The sequence below is a fragment of the Equus przewalskii genome, chromosome 6, assembly GCF_037783145.1.
Source record: "Equus przewalskii isolate Varuska chromosome 6, EquPr2, whole genome shotgun sequence".
In the NCBI taxonomy this organism is placed as follows: domain Eukaryota; kingdom Metazoa; phylum Chordata; class Mammalia; order Perissodactyla; family Equidae; genus Equus; species Equus przewalskii.
This window is the reverse complement of record NC_091836.1, coordinates 81,997,314-82,012,022: the sequence shown is the minus strand read 5'-3', so window position 1 is coordinate 82,012,022 and position 14,709 is coordinate 81,997,314.

The following is a 14,709-nucleotide window of genomic DNA, read 5'->3' as shown; positions in this document are numbered from 1 at the left end:
AGTATACCAGGGTTGTATGTATTATTCTTGACATTTCTCTGTTAAGCTTGAAATTATTTCCAAAAAGAGTTTTTAAAAAGTTTTATAAATACTCCAAAGTCAAGTTTACAAAAAAAAGTTAAGCTAGTTAAGCTGTGGAGTCCCCCTTCCATGGGGAGAACTGGAAATATTTTTACCCACAAAGGACATCAGAGTTTTCATAGGACAGCGAGGAGGGTTCCAAGTCTTCCCTGCTTGGACACTTTCTTTCCCAACCAGAAGCTGATAAACCTTCTTCTGTCTCCCCCACTGGGCCCTGGAGTCTCTGAATCATCTCAGTCATTTGACATCACTAGTTCTCAAACTTGAATGCGCAGTGGCATCACCTGAAAAGCTTGAAAATTACTGATGCTTGGGTCCTTCCCCCAGAGGTTCTCATTCATTGGGTATCAGGGAAGATGGCTTTGGCACCAGGATTTTTAAAAACTCCCCACGTGATTCTCCTGTGCAGCCAATTTGGAGAACCCACTGACCTACGCCATGGTACCTCCTGCTCTGAGCTTAGCTCAGAGCCTGGTGGGGTCTCAGGTACGCAATGGTCCCCCAGGTCTCTGGCCTCGTTCTTTGGCTTCAGCGAGCATCTTTCTTCGACTGATGGCTTTGCAACGCTCATCTGGGATGCAGGACTGCAGGGGGCTTGGAAGCGTCCATCCTGGAGGGCCTCAGGCATCACCAAAGACATCCATTTGTTCCAGGGTTTCTATAGCCAAGCCCGGCACTAGGGGAGTGGGTGGGGGTTGTTGGGCAGTACTGTGGGAAGGGTCCTTCTGCAAGAGCCATGGTGGGGGAGTAGAAAGAGCCCTGAGGGTGCTTTCAGAACCTTTCCTCTCAATTGACACCCCTATTCTAGCCTGAAAGCCTAGGCCTGTTTCTCTAACAGCTCAGAGAATCCATGGAACACGTGTCTGAGTCTGAAACTGGCAATCACAGGACAGGTCCCTGAACAAGAAGGACAGAGTGGTCAAGCGGGTGGTCCCCAATCTTTCCTACCGCACAGATATGCTCTTTGTTCCCTGCCACTCTCCTTCTACATTCTTCTCTAGAGAGTTATTTTCACCCACCTTGGAATGCCAGTTTGGAGCAGCCTCTGGCATGGCGGAAGGCACCGCACATGTACTTTTCATCTCTAATCGCCCTGCTCACCTATTAAAAGATACGTTTTCAAAGCAATGGGAGCAAGTTACTCATTCAAATGCTGTTAACAAATAACAGGATTTAAGTGTGTAATAGGTAGTTACTCAGCTTTGAAATTTTGCCCCGAAGAATTGAAGTTTCTACTTCACTGGAAAGTGAGGGGCCGGGGGGGAATGTCCTTGTGGGAAGAATTTTCAGCCCCTGGAATTTTATGTCTGATCTCCCTCCCCTGTGCGAGATCCAGCGTGAGATTGCAGGAGAGGGCGGGCTGGGGACAGTTCTGGGGCCTGCAGGTGTTCAGCGGCTTCACCAGTGAGGGCTGCTCCCCCACCCCAAGCCAGCAGACACCCGCCAGGACTTGCTGGAGCCCATGACAGGGGAGTCGGCTTGTAAATTACTCTCTGCATCATCATCCCGGGTTGGACGGGATCACAGGGGCGGAGCGCGGAGGTGCTGCAACCCAGGCTTCAGGTGGAGGGCTTCTTGGAGGAAGTCCATCAACAAAAGGCTGACGGTGCAGTGATGACACGCCACAACCTCCCAACAAACTCAGCAGGGCCTACTCCTTCTCGTCGCAACTGCCGCCTCCGAAGCAGCCCAGAGCCCAAAGCTGGGACACTGCACCTCCCTCCCACCTCCGTTTGAATCATAGCTTTTTCTTTTAATAATTATTTCCTGAAGTCCTGTACCATGAGAACATGACTCTGAAGTCCTATCCTATGAGACACTCCAGGGACAACAATACCTTTCAGGGAGGCTGCAGAGTCTGGTCCGTATAATAAGAGTTTAACAGATGGCAGTTCTCTTCTGTGGTTTAAGAAAATGTGCAGACCCCAGAGTGGTGTTAAGAGGTGTCCTGTGCATCCTAAAATGGGGTCAGTCATAAGCCAACCAAGATGGCAAGGATGTTAAGACTGCATATTCGGGCCGAAAAGGGACTTCACCTGTGTGGTCCAGTCACCAGGAGTCTCTGTTTTGGCTCTCCTGTGGAAAGGTCCGACTTTGAAAGAGTACTCATGGTGTAGGAATTCGGAAAATATTTATTAAAGGAAGACGCGATGATTAGAGGCGAGAGGGGGTGCGGGGACCAGGCAAGAGGCAGCAGAAAGGGCTTCAAGTTCCTACTTGAGGTGGCTCCTGAGCCCGTAGGCAGAGAGCAGCGAGGCAAGGGGGTCACGGAATGCCACTCAAACCCCTTTAGAGCTTCAAGGGGGCGTGGGGGGGGGGGTGGTGGCTGAAGAAGAAAGAGCAGGAAGAGAAGAGTCAAGGGTGAAGCTCTCAAGTTCTCCTTTTCTAGTGCTGAGAAAAGCGGGCTCTTCAGTCCCTGTAACCTCCCCCTTCCCATCATTGATTCAACGTCAGGCGGCTCCCCAGCCAGCCCCAGGCCACCCACCGACAGGGACTCATAGATTACAGCTGGAGAGTGAAGGCTTTCAAGACCCCACCCAGCACTCTGCATATCTCACCTCCAAATCTAGAAACCAATGCCTTATCCTACAACTTGGCTTTCTCTGCATAAATCCCCTTCAAAGTTCTTATCTTGGATCCAGTTGACACTGATCTACATTTTCATGATCATATTTAAGTTAAATTTGCACTTACCTATTGATTTTCATACCCAACCTTGTTCCAAGCAGGATTGGAGGCAGTTTCTCCAGTTTCAAGGTCGTAACTGCTTTGTTAAACGGGCTTTCTAGCCCCTTTCACAAACAGCTATATCCACAACCACAAAATAGAGAGAATCTTTTGAGTTTAATTATAATTACAAAGCACCTTTGAAATCTGGTTCCAAGTTTTAAAATATGTGCTGTTTACATAGTACCCCAAGAAGTTTCAGGCAGTACTGGGCATCCTGGTCACAGAGGACTGGTGTGGGTGACGTGGGTCAGCCGCGTGTCAGGGCTATTTCGGTCCGTTCTTGGCTGGCCCCCCTCTGCAGCATGAAGCTGATCCTCATGCCAGAGTTTGGATTCAGAGTTTGAGACCTCCAGAAGTATGACCTCCTTCGTTTTCTTTCTTTTGTTAGGTGCAGAGAAAAAAGAGGGGCAAAGGTTGTGTTGGAGAGAGGCATTTTGTTCAAACCAGAGGGGCACCGGAGGAGGGAGAGAATTTCCTCTCTTTGAGGACGCCCTCAGTGCCCCAAAGCTTGCCAACTCGGACATTTTCCCAGCCACACTTGCATCCCGTCTCTCAGGGAGTCAGTCTATCCGAGCTGGACCTGTAATCCTTCGCTAAAAGACCTCTTGGCCACAGCCCAGCTCAGCAGGGGAGAGTCCAGCTTTGGCCTTGGCAGGCTTGCTGTTGGGGTCCCATGCTTGGGGGCCCCCACCCTGAAGGAACCTAGCAAGCACCCCTTCCCACGTTCATAGAGGTTGCTTTTGAGGTTGCAACAAGACACCTCTCTGCTGTTATCTCTGTGGAACTCAAGAAAGTCCCTGTGCAGCTTCTTCGGCGGTAAGGAGCGGGGTCTTCTCTTTCTGCCCGTGACTCAGGGCCACGTCTGTTCTCTCCAGCGAGAAGAGGGCAACGGGACAAAAAGGGGACATTTTTATCATTTTTGTTGTTGTTTATAAATTTAAAATATATACCTTTCTTCTGAAAACACCTGAGAGAGCTTACAGAAAGCACGACACAAGAGAAGGTATTTAAGCATAAAATGAAGCAGCCTTTTTGGCCACAGCATAAGATTTGCTCTCAAATACCAGATGGAGCATGAGAGGGGAATGACAGAAGGGCTTCCATTTGTGAGTCCGGTCAACACTTGGCATCCATCATCATGTTCATTTTTCACAACACCGTGATGGTAAATGTCATCACTATTTGACAAATGAAGAAACTGAGGCTCAGAGAAACAGAGGTAATTGCTCAAGGACCCACTGCTAGTCAGTGGTAGAATCAGCATTTAAATCCAAGCTGGGAGGTTCTGGAGCCCTCGGCTGAACCACTACAGCATCTGCCTCTCCCACACCGTTGCCACCCATGACCGCTCCGTCCTGCATCCTCTAGCTACTAAGGCTGAGCTAAGTTATCCACAGGCTAGATGACCCTGACTCCTCAGATGCACCCAGGAGCACAGTGTTGGGTTTTGCTTTGGTTTGGTTTGGTTTGGTTTTAATCGTGAATGCCCATCAGTGAGGCAGACACTGCCTCTCACACCTGAGAGGTTTCCTTGGTGACGATAGTGCCTGCTGCTGGTGGGCACCGGGGTCTGCAATCCCTGGACTACAACATTTGCATTGACTGAAAAACTTGAACTCTGTCTCATTTGGACCCCTGTGTGCTCTGGGGTCTGCCTTAGGAGGCTACGAAGTCCTGCAAGTAGCTTCTAAATGTAATCCATTTACACAGAGCCGTTGGCAGCTGACTGGGAATGTGGAAGCATCTCACCACAGACAGTGCTCCTTAGCTCTGAACCAGTGTTGAGCTTCTCCTTAGGACCACACGACTCCAGGGGAGAGCAGAGTGAGCTGTCAGATTACCGTAAAAAAGACGTGAAAAACACTCCTCTCTTTGCTTGATGAGAGAGGCAATCCAGGTCACAGACCTCGGGTGGATGAGAGTTTTCCCGTTTGCACACCCCCACCATGCCTGGGAGAGGGCTGGGAGCCCGGGGAGCTACGTTTCCACCTGACAAAGCAAAGGCGAGAAAAAATGGTATTTTTCTTTTATAGAGGCAGAAAAAGCTTGTGAAGAGCATGCCTTTTTGAACCTAGGCTGATCAGTGTTCAAATCCATGTTTTCTCGCCTCATAGCTGTGTAACTATGGATGAATTACATCAAGTTACATTTTTGAGTCCAGTTTCCCATCAGTAAAATGCAGATGAAAATACAGACCGTGCTGGCGTACTCTAAGGATGAGAGGCGATGCTCTAATTCAGAGACCTCATGCCAGACCCCGTAGAAAGCTCTTTGTAAGAGGTCTGGCTATGAGCAGGAGCAGATGGCGCGTGGCACTGCATATGTCCCGGCCGCCGGCCTTACACTTTCACAGTAGAAGAAAGTGTTCTGATTCAGGATGGACGGACGGGCTTCACAGGAGTGGCAAATGCTGTGCGCCACCTCGCCTGAGGTGGGACTCAGGAGTGTAGAATTTCTGGTTTTCAATGATAAAAACAACCAACCAACCAACAGCACCCTGACCCTTGTCAACCGCCTTCCCCGACATAAACTTTCAGAAAAGTCTACAGCAAACCCCTAGTCCTTAAGTGGCGGTTTGCTGCCCTCTGCTGTCCACCTGGATATCTCCTGGGATCTTTTGGCAGCCCTGCCAGGCTGAAAATCCCAAAGGGCTTGGGCGCCCAGGACTTGCCCAACTCTCTGAAAGGTGCGCCCCAAGAGGGGGGTAGTACCGGGACTGGATGCATGGTCTGGGGGGTCCAGTGAAGTGTGCAGGGCACCTTGTTTGAGAATGTATTGAGAATTTCCAACAGCCACAACAGAGTGTTAAACCAGGTGATGGGCCCTTTGGAGGGCAGGTCCCTGAGTGACTGCACATGTCCCATGCCCACGAAGCTGGCCCTTCCTCATTATCGCCCGTTCCTGATCTCAGACTTCTGGATCCATGACGTAGCTTCCAGTTTCCAGAGGAACTGAAATTTAGTAGAACATGTGTGGGGAGATGAGGTGGGGAAATGGGCCGCCTAAGGAGCCAAACCGGGGGTGTAAGGTTCTCTTGGCTGTAACACAGTCATCCCTAAATCTCCTCTCTCCTGCTCACTGCTGGAGGCTGAGGGAGCCAAAAAAACAAAAACATGTGTTATCCTGGCCTTGGGAACCAATTTGGCCTCAGGAATTAGACAGACGGAGATTCAAATAGCAACTTTATTACAGAACGGGCTATAAGGGAGAACAGAGCTTACCTATAACTAAAGACTATGAGAAAATTCACTCTCAAATTCCACAAGGAGAGACCACCCAAATAAGAATGTGGACTAACTGCTGTCTCCCCCTGAGCAGGTGAGTGAGGGTACTTCCAAGGGCAGAGGTGAGGAACAGGGCCAGATGCCAAGAGGACTTAGAGAAAAATGCCCCTCTGTGGAAACCAGAGCAGGGGAGAGCAAGTGCCCCCCGCGCCCCTGTATTGTTAGTCAGGGACTAACTGGGAAAATAGAAACCACTTTATTTACAACAAAGGGAATTTGGGGCAGGGAACTGGTTTCACCGGGTGTGGGGGCACTGAGAAGCTAAAGCCCAAGGTTAGCAGGAACAGGAAGTCACCCCCACTTTTAGGATGAAAGAGCAAAGGGGTAAGGTGGCATTCCTAGGTCCCCGAGGCCCAATCACTGGTGGAAGCTGGAAGCCTGTGGGTCCCTTGACAGGAGCTGGAGCCATGAAGGAAATATAGCCACTGCTGGAGACGCCCCCTGAAAGGGGAAGAGAAGGGGCAATGCCCTGGCTTCTCCCTTCTTCCCTTCCTACTAATACCTTCCATGGGCCACACTCAGCTGAAAGGCAGCTGACAGGGGAGCCTGGAGATGACAACCAGCAGGGGTCAGTTCCCCTGCCTTTCAGAGGAGGGAAAAGGCAAGGAACAGATGGGAGCAAGGACTGGCTCAGACCCAGAGTGTGCCCTTGATGGTTACCACACAGACTGCCCGTTGCCCACTGGACGAAATGTAAATCCTGCCCTATGACGTGAAAGGGCTGCCACAGGTCAGACCACCTTCTTAACTGCATTGCCTGCCACTGCCTTTTTCTTGTTCTGTCAGGTTGCTCCATGATTCCAGGCTCTGAGTCCTGCTTCCTCGTCCCGGCGTGTCATTTCTCTCACCATCCCATTCTTCTCTGCTCCTCCTGCCTTCTCTCTCCTGCTCTCCACCCTGAGTTCCTCTCTTCACCCCACGCTTCTCCTTTGTCTTCCTTTCTTTCCTATTTCCTTCCTTTCCTTTTCCATCCTTCTCCCTTCCCTCTGTCTTTCCTTCCTATGAAGGAGCAGATTGAAGTCCAGGTCTACATGTATATTAATTGTTATTGTTTTCCAATAAATATTTCTTAAAAATAAAAAATTTAAATGTATTGCAACCACTGACCCCTACCCGCCTGCCCCCCCCCCCCCGCCCCCCAGAACCCAAGAAGCTCCAAATCCAAGGGTAACCGATTAAAACCAGTCCAAACTTTCTCCACCAAGCCACTAGAGGTCATATGGATTTCACAGCAGCATTGGGAAGCCATGCAAGAGCTCAAAATCTGCAAAAAAAACAGCGTCTTAATACTTGCCCTTACCACATCGCGGTCAGGCTCCTGTCTACAGCAGAGATTGAATAAGATTTTACTGGATGGACACAGTATGCAGTGGAAGCATGGAGGGAACACAAGCAGGTGCATTTGGGTGGGAAGTCCATGTGTGGAGAGAGACGTTATAGGAAGTGAGATTTGTAGTCGGGGGGCTAGGCAGGCACAGGCAGTGTTGTGCAGGTCAGTCACGGTGGTGCTGGTGGAAAAGCAGCCATCTTTTTGACCCATGAAAATAGGACATTGAGTCCAGGGCAGCTGCAGCTGCCAAAGGGAGGAGAGGCAGTCCTGGAAGGGAAAGAGCCAGAGAGGGGGTCCTCCAGTTCTCTCTGTTCACATCTCTGGCTGCTCCTGGACCACACACACAGAGAGCAGACGCACAGCATCTCAGCTAAAGACAAAGGAGCCTGGAAGAGATTGGAGTTGCCTCCCAGGACACAGAGTTTGCAGTTAGAGTTCAAGGAAAACACCTGCTAGAACAAAATGAAATAACACTTAGTAGAGAAAAATCTCAGAATTTAGAGCCTCCACAATTAACATTAATAACATATGCAATCCAGAGTTACCCAACGTGTGAAGAACCAGAAAAATGGGAGCCAATCTCAAGTGAGAAGACGTTACGCTAAGTGAAAGGAATCAGGCACAAACTGTATGCTGTATGATTCCATTTATGTGCAATTCTGGAAAAGGCAATATGACAGGGACAGAAAGCAGATCCGTGCCCGCCTGAGACTGAGAGTCAGGAGGGGATTAATTACAAAGGGGAATGGGGGACTTTTAGGGGCGATGGGTATTTCTATATCTTCACTGTGGTGATGGTTGCACAACTATATACAATTGCCCAAACTCATCAAATCATACACTTAAAACGAGTGAATTTTACTGCATTGTAAATTATACCTCAATAAAGTTGGAGAATGGACTCTTCCTCATGGCTGCAAGGTATTGGTCCATATTTCAAGTGTTCTTTGTACTCGTATCATGGTCCATTATATAAATCAATCATAATTTATTTTTCAATTCTACCATTGCTGGATAATTGCAATGTTCTTTCTTTCTCTCTTTCTCTTTCTTTTTTCGATTGGATTAATGGGGCTATAACATTCTTGCACAAGTCCCTGGAGCCCTTTTGTAAATATTTCTTATAAACCTAGGCATAAATTTTGTGGGGCTATAAATTATAAATATGTTCACCTTTCTTTCTTTCTTTTTTTTGTTTTTGGTAAGGAAGATTGGCCCTGTGCTAACATCTGTGCCAATCTTCCCCTATTTTGTGTGTGGGATGCCACCACAGTGTGTAGGTCTGTGCCTGGGATCCAAACCCACAAACCCAGGCCACTGAAGCAGAGCACATGAACTTAACCACTACACCACAGGACCAGCCTCTGTTCACCTTTCTTAAATAACACTAAATTGCTTTCTTAAGTGGTTTTACCAATTTACACCTCCACCAGTATGTATGAAAGCTCCGTTGCCCCACATCTTTGTCCACATTTGGTATTATCAGATTTCTAAATTTTAAATCTGCTGGGCAAAATCTCCTTGTGGTTTTGAACTTTCATTTCCCTGATCACTAATGGACTTGAGTATCTTTTCATATGTTTATTTGGTTCTTTCACTTATTGATTCATGATGCTCTTTGTGTATTGTTATTACCCCTGGTTGTTATATATATTAAAACACCTTTCAGTTTTTGGCCTTTATTTTCACTATTTTTATAGTGTTCTTTCACTCACATAATTTATTAGTTATAATCAGTTTAACGTCAGTCTTTCCTCTTCTGGTTTGTTTTTGCATCTAAGAACTCATTGTCTAAGCGAAAGTCTTGAGAATACTCTATGTTTACTTCTAACAACTTCATAGTTTTGACTTTCTTACATAAATTTTTAACTTACCTTAAATTAATTTAGGGGCACAGTGTGAGGTCAAGCTCCGTTTTCATTTTTGCCTGAGGTTAACTAATTTTTCCACCATCATTTATTGAATAATCTACTCTTACCCCTTTGATCTGCAGTGCCATTCATGTCATACATCCAGGTTTTATACACACTTCGATCTTTTCTGATCTGCCTACTCTATCCCACTGGTTAGTTGCCTAATCCTGCAGTGTTACTACACAGCCTTACTTACTAGGGCTTTATAATAAATATTGAGATCTTGGTAGGGTTAGTCCTCTATGTCAGACACAGAATCAGGATACAGAAACCACCCCAGTTCCTTAAACAGAGAAAATATAATACAAAGAATTGTTAACTAGTAGAAAGTGGTTTACTACTAAAAAAAAAGGGTAAAAGAAAACTCCAGGGTGTCCAGAAGTCGCAGGTGCAAAAAGGCAGCTGCTACCCCCAGGGGAAAGAAGAGCGCACGGTGAAGGAAGCAGGGACTCAGGAGAACTCCGCACCCTGCGCCAAAGGCTGAGAGGCATCTCTCTTCAAAGAGGAGGAACACGTAGCCTGCCTGTAGCAAAGAAGCTTGACGGGGGCACAGGCCAGAGCTGGTCTGTAGAAACGGTCCCCCATTGCCATAGGGTGCGAGTGGAAGGGAGCTGGTCTGTAGAAACTGCCAACTCGGAGAAGAGACAGTTGCCCGAGGGCACAGGCTGAAGGCTGCGGAAGTGCCCGGTGGAGCTGCATAGAAGGGGGGGGGGGGGTCGGGGGCGGGGGGGGGGACCTGAGGGCAGAGCTGGAGCTGGGCTTCCGCACTGAATAGTAATGATGAAGATCCAACCCCAGAAAGGAAACCCCTTCCTGTCAACACTGCCTCGCTGCGTAACTCCAGTGCTCTCTATGGGCAAAGCTTAAAATCGTGCCAGCTCGCAAAAAAGAAACGTTTATAGGGTGCAGCTCCGTTACCACAAGGCAGGGCAAAGAAGGGTGGCCTGGGAGCTGAGAGGAAGTGAAGTGATAATTGGCACATTCTCCTAACTGGTTCTTATCTTCAAACGTCTTAGCTATTTTTGGTCCCTTGCACTCCCATCTACACGTGTGTGTGTGTGTTTGGGGGGAAGGTGGACTTGGACTCCGTTTAATCTCCAGATTTACTTGGTGGAACTGACAATTTTACATTATTGATTCTCCCAGTTCACGAACATTTGTCTCTCTCCATTTATTTAATTTTCTTTAAAGTTTTTCAATAACATTTTTATACTTTTCTCCATAAAGATCTCTTACAGCTTTTGTTAGGTTTATACTTCAGTGCTTAATATATTTTTTAAGCAAGTGGTGCATTTAAAATGTTCTGTTACTATTACACAAACAAGCAATATATTTTGGAACACTGTATTGTATCCAGCAACATGCTAAACTTACTTCCAAATTCTTGTAATATATCTGCATATTCTTTTGGATTTTCTACATATACCAGTTTATCTTCTAAGCACAATGACAGATTGGACTCCCATTCTTACATATTTTATTTCTTATTCTTGCCTTACTAAACCATCTAGAACCTCAGTATGTTGAGTAAAAGTGGTAAATATAGATCTCTTTGCTTCATTCTCAACAACAAAGAAATGCTTTCACTGTCAGCTCATTGATCTTTTTGGTCAATATTGTTTATCAGTTCAGAAAGATCTCTTCTATTCCTAACTTGCTAGTAAGTTAAAATGATGAATGGACATTGAATTTTATCAGATGCATCTATCTTCAACCTATGAGATGACCTACGATTTTTCTCATTTCATCTGTTAATGTCAATCACATGGGTTGAGTTCTAATGTTAAACCAAACTTGCATTCCTGGGATGAACCACATTTATGCTTTTTTTTTCTTTTTTCTTTTGGTTAGGAAGATTGGCCCTGAATTAACATCTGTACCAATCTTCCTCTATTTTGTATGTGGGATGCCTCCACAGCATGGCTTGATGAGTGATGTGTAGGTCCGTGCCCAGAATCCAAACCCATGAACCTGTGCTGCCAAAATGGAGCATGTGAACTTAACCACTATGCCACCAGGTGGCTCCCTCATTTATGCTTTATATACACTGTTATACTCGAATTGCTAATATTTAGGCAATTTTATGCTCATGCTTGAGATTAACCTGTAAGTTTCCTTTTTCATATTGTCCTTGTTGGTATTCTAGCCTTATAAAATAAGTTGGGGAGTATATTTAGAAACAAACTCTAAGCACCTTCTCACATTCATTTTTTTCGTTTTTTTGGGTTTTTTTGGTGAGAAGGATTTGCCCTGAACTAACATCTGTTGCAAATCTTCCTCTTTTTTCGCTTGAGAAAGATTAGCCCTGAGCTAAAATCCAATTCCTTTGGCTGTCTCCTTCTTTCCCTGCCTTGACTGGCACCCTGCACATGCCAGGTGTTCCCTCTACTTTGGGACTTTAATGAAACAAATTATAAGACATGGGATCTGAATTCCTGAACAGCTGCTAAGAGGTGGATGACACAACCCAGAGAGATAGGCAACCATCCCTGTGGGGTGAATGTTGACCAGTGAGAACTGGGAGATGGGGGGTTACCAGATACTAGATTACCCCCCTTTGCTCTCTCTCATTGGCTACTCCAAAATATTGTTCCCCCTTGAAACCTTTCAAGAAAAGTCCACCTGTCAAGTCTCACATGCTGAATGACCTAATTGGTCTCTTTCAACTCATTGTGAAATCGCAGTCAATACACTAATGCATCGCATGGCATTTCATAGGATTTCCCTTGCTTTACTTCCCTTTTTCTCACTTACACTGCCCAGAGTTTGCATTTCCCCAAGAGTATTAGCATCTTAATCCTCGCCTCAGGCTCTGCTTTCTAGAAGACCTAAGCTAAGCCCAGAATTGTCCTCTTGTTCTATGCAATGGAGTATTTTATGTAAGATTGCAGGATTTTTTTCCTTTAAAGTTTGATAGAACTCACTAGTAAATCATCGAGGCCTGGGTTTTCCTGTGTAGCAATGTTGGGAACCACTGTTTCATTTTCTGTATGGTTGAAAGACTACTCTGTTCAGGTTTTCTACTTCGTGAGACAATTTTCATAAGTTATAGTTTCCTAAGAACTCAGCCCTCATATCTACACTTACAAATTTATTGGCACAAAGTTTATAACAGTATACTTTTATCTATTTTATTATACTTTTGTTAATATCTGTAAGATCTGTAGTGATGTCCCTATTTTTATTCCTGTTCCTGTTTTTTGATTGGTTAGTTGGTCAGTTTGTCTCTCTCTCTCTCTCTTAGATCATTCTTGCTAGGGGTTTATAGATTTCACTAGAATTCTTGAAGAACCAACTTTTGACTTTTTTGATCTTCTCTACCGTGTTTGTTTTCTCTTTCATTAGTCTGCTCTCATCTTTATTAATTCCTTCCATTTCTGTGCTTATTGTGTTCTTTTGATTTCATGAATTGAATGCCTGGCTTATTTTTACTCTTTTTCCTTTTCTAATATGCATGTTTCTAAGCATGTTAGTCTAATGCTAAACACTGTTTTAACTGCATTCCTCATATTTTAATAAGTAGTACTTCTTTAACATTCAGTTTTAAATATTTAATTTCCATGACTTCTTTTCTCATGGGTTACTTAGAAATGTTTACTAATTCCCAAATTCTTGGAGTTTTTCTAAAGATCCCTTTTATATTGATTTCTACCTTAATTGCATTGTGGTCAGAGAATATTGTGTGGATTGTAGCAATCCTTTGAAATATATTGAGACTTGCTTAATTTGCAAGTGTATGGTTTTCATATTGTTCCATATGTGACTGAAAAAATATGAATGACAATTTTGGGATATAGAGTACACACCATCAGTACTTCAATTTTCCTACATATTCCCTGGTACTTGTCTGCTTGTTCCATGCATTACTGAGAGAAATGTATGATTTTGGATTTTTACATTTTTTCCCTGAGGTTCTCTCATTTCTGTTTCATATCCTTAAGGCAGTTTTAAGTGCATACCAATTTATAAATATTTCATCTTCGTGGTGAATGTAACCTTTCATCATATGAAGCGACATCTTTCTATTAAGGCTTCCAAATAAACTGTCTGCACTTGAGTCTTTCACTCATGGTCTGCTTCAGGGGGGACCTAAATTAAGACAGTTGGTCCCCTGGAATGTCGTAGCACCACAATAACTAAGACTGTCATCTGTGGCACATTGGCATCGGGTCCACAAGGAAGGGGATGCACTAACTTACGCAATCTCTAGCACGTTAGAGATGAGAGTGGTGGTAACTACGATTGAATAATATGCTGGTTGTTGCTAAGGGCGATCAGAAGAAAACATCAGGCTCAACTCAGGGGACGGTGTAAAAGATCTCCCTGGTAGCATTTAAAGAAATCCTTAGCTCATGCAGCTGAGGGGCAGACTGTGCTGAAAATCAAGACAGAAATTACAAATAAAGATGAATCCACAGCCCTCACAAGTCTCCTATATTAGTCAGGCTCTAACATTTAAGGAGCTGGACCCTGAAACATGGAGTGGGGACGTCTGGGTGGAAACACTGAGAGCTTTGAACCACAGATTCCTCTGAGACCTCTGGGCCAGTAGTCCACTCCCTCTTACTGGTGGACAGCAGCCTTCCCTGCCTGGAGACCAAGTGAAGGCATCAACTGAAATGGATGCCCCGCAAGATGAAGTCCTTGCCTCCCCAAGATCTGCCCCATCTCATCTTATTGCTTCTAGACCAACTGGCATGATCGGTTGGGGAAGTTTGGTCCTTAATACAGGTGTAAAGGAACCATCACCAAAAGAGTTGCGGGATTTGCCTAGTCCATACCCTTCTCTCCAGCAGGAACTGGGAGAACACACTTGGCAGTAAATCTTGAAAACATGAACCTGAGCTAGATTAGGGAGAGTTGATCGTATATGGGATGCTCTTCTACAATTCAGGACTTACTTGGCTAAGACAACTGGAGATGATCTTGTGTCCGCGAGACGATGTGCTGCTGGACAGCTCCCTGAAGCTGGAGGAGACGATGGTCTAAGGTGCTGGAACTGCCTGGGCAGAGTACTGAAGCCGCGCTCAGAAACTTCCAAGAGCAATGCTCATGGGAAGGATCTATCATTTAGGACCAGAACACCCACTACTTAAGTGCTAGAAGCCAAAGACGACACTCCTTCACCTAATCAGCAGTGAATGCACTAGTAAACGGGGCACCAGCAATGCTGACAAACTCAGCAGTGGCTTGCAGGCCAAGGTTGATGGCAGGGGATATTAATATGGAATTGTGTTCTCTTGGGTGAATGGAGATGACAGGATTCTGGACTAGCAGAGACAAGTGGCAGCACTTAGCTGTCAGAGGCAGAACAGTAATTACCATAATAGGCAGCAAGGAATGGCAACCAAGGAGCATGGCCCCATGGGGA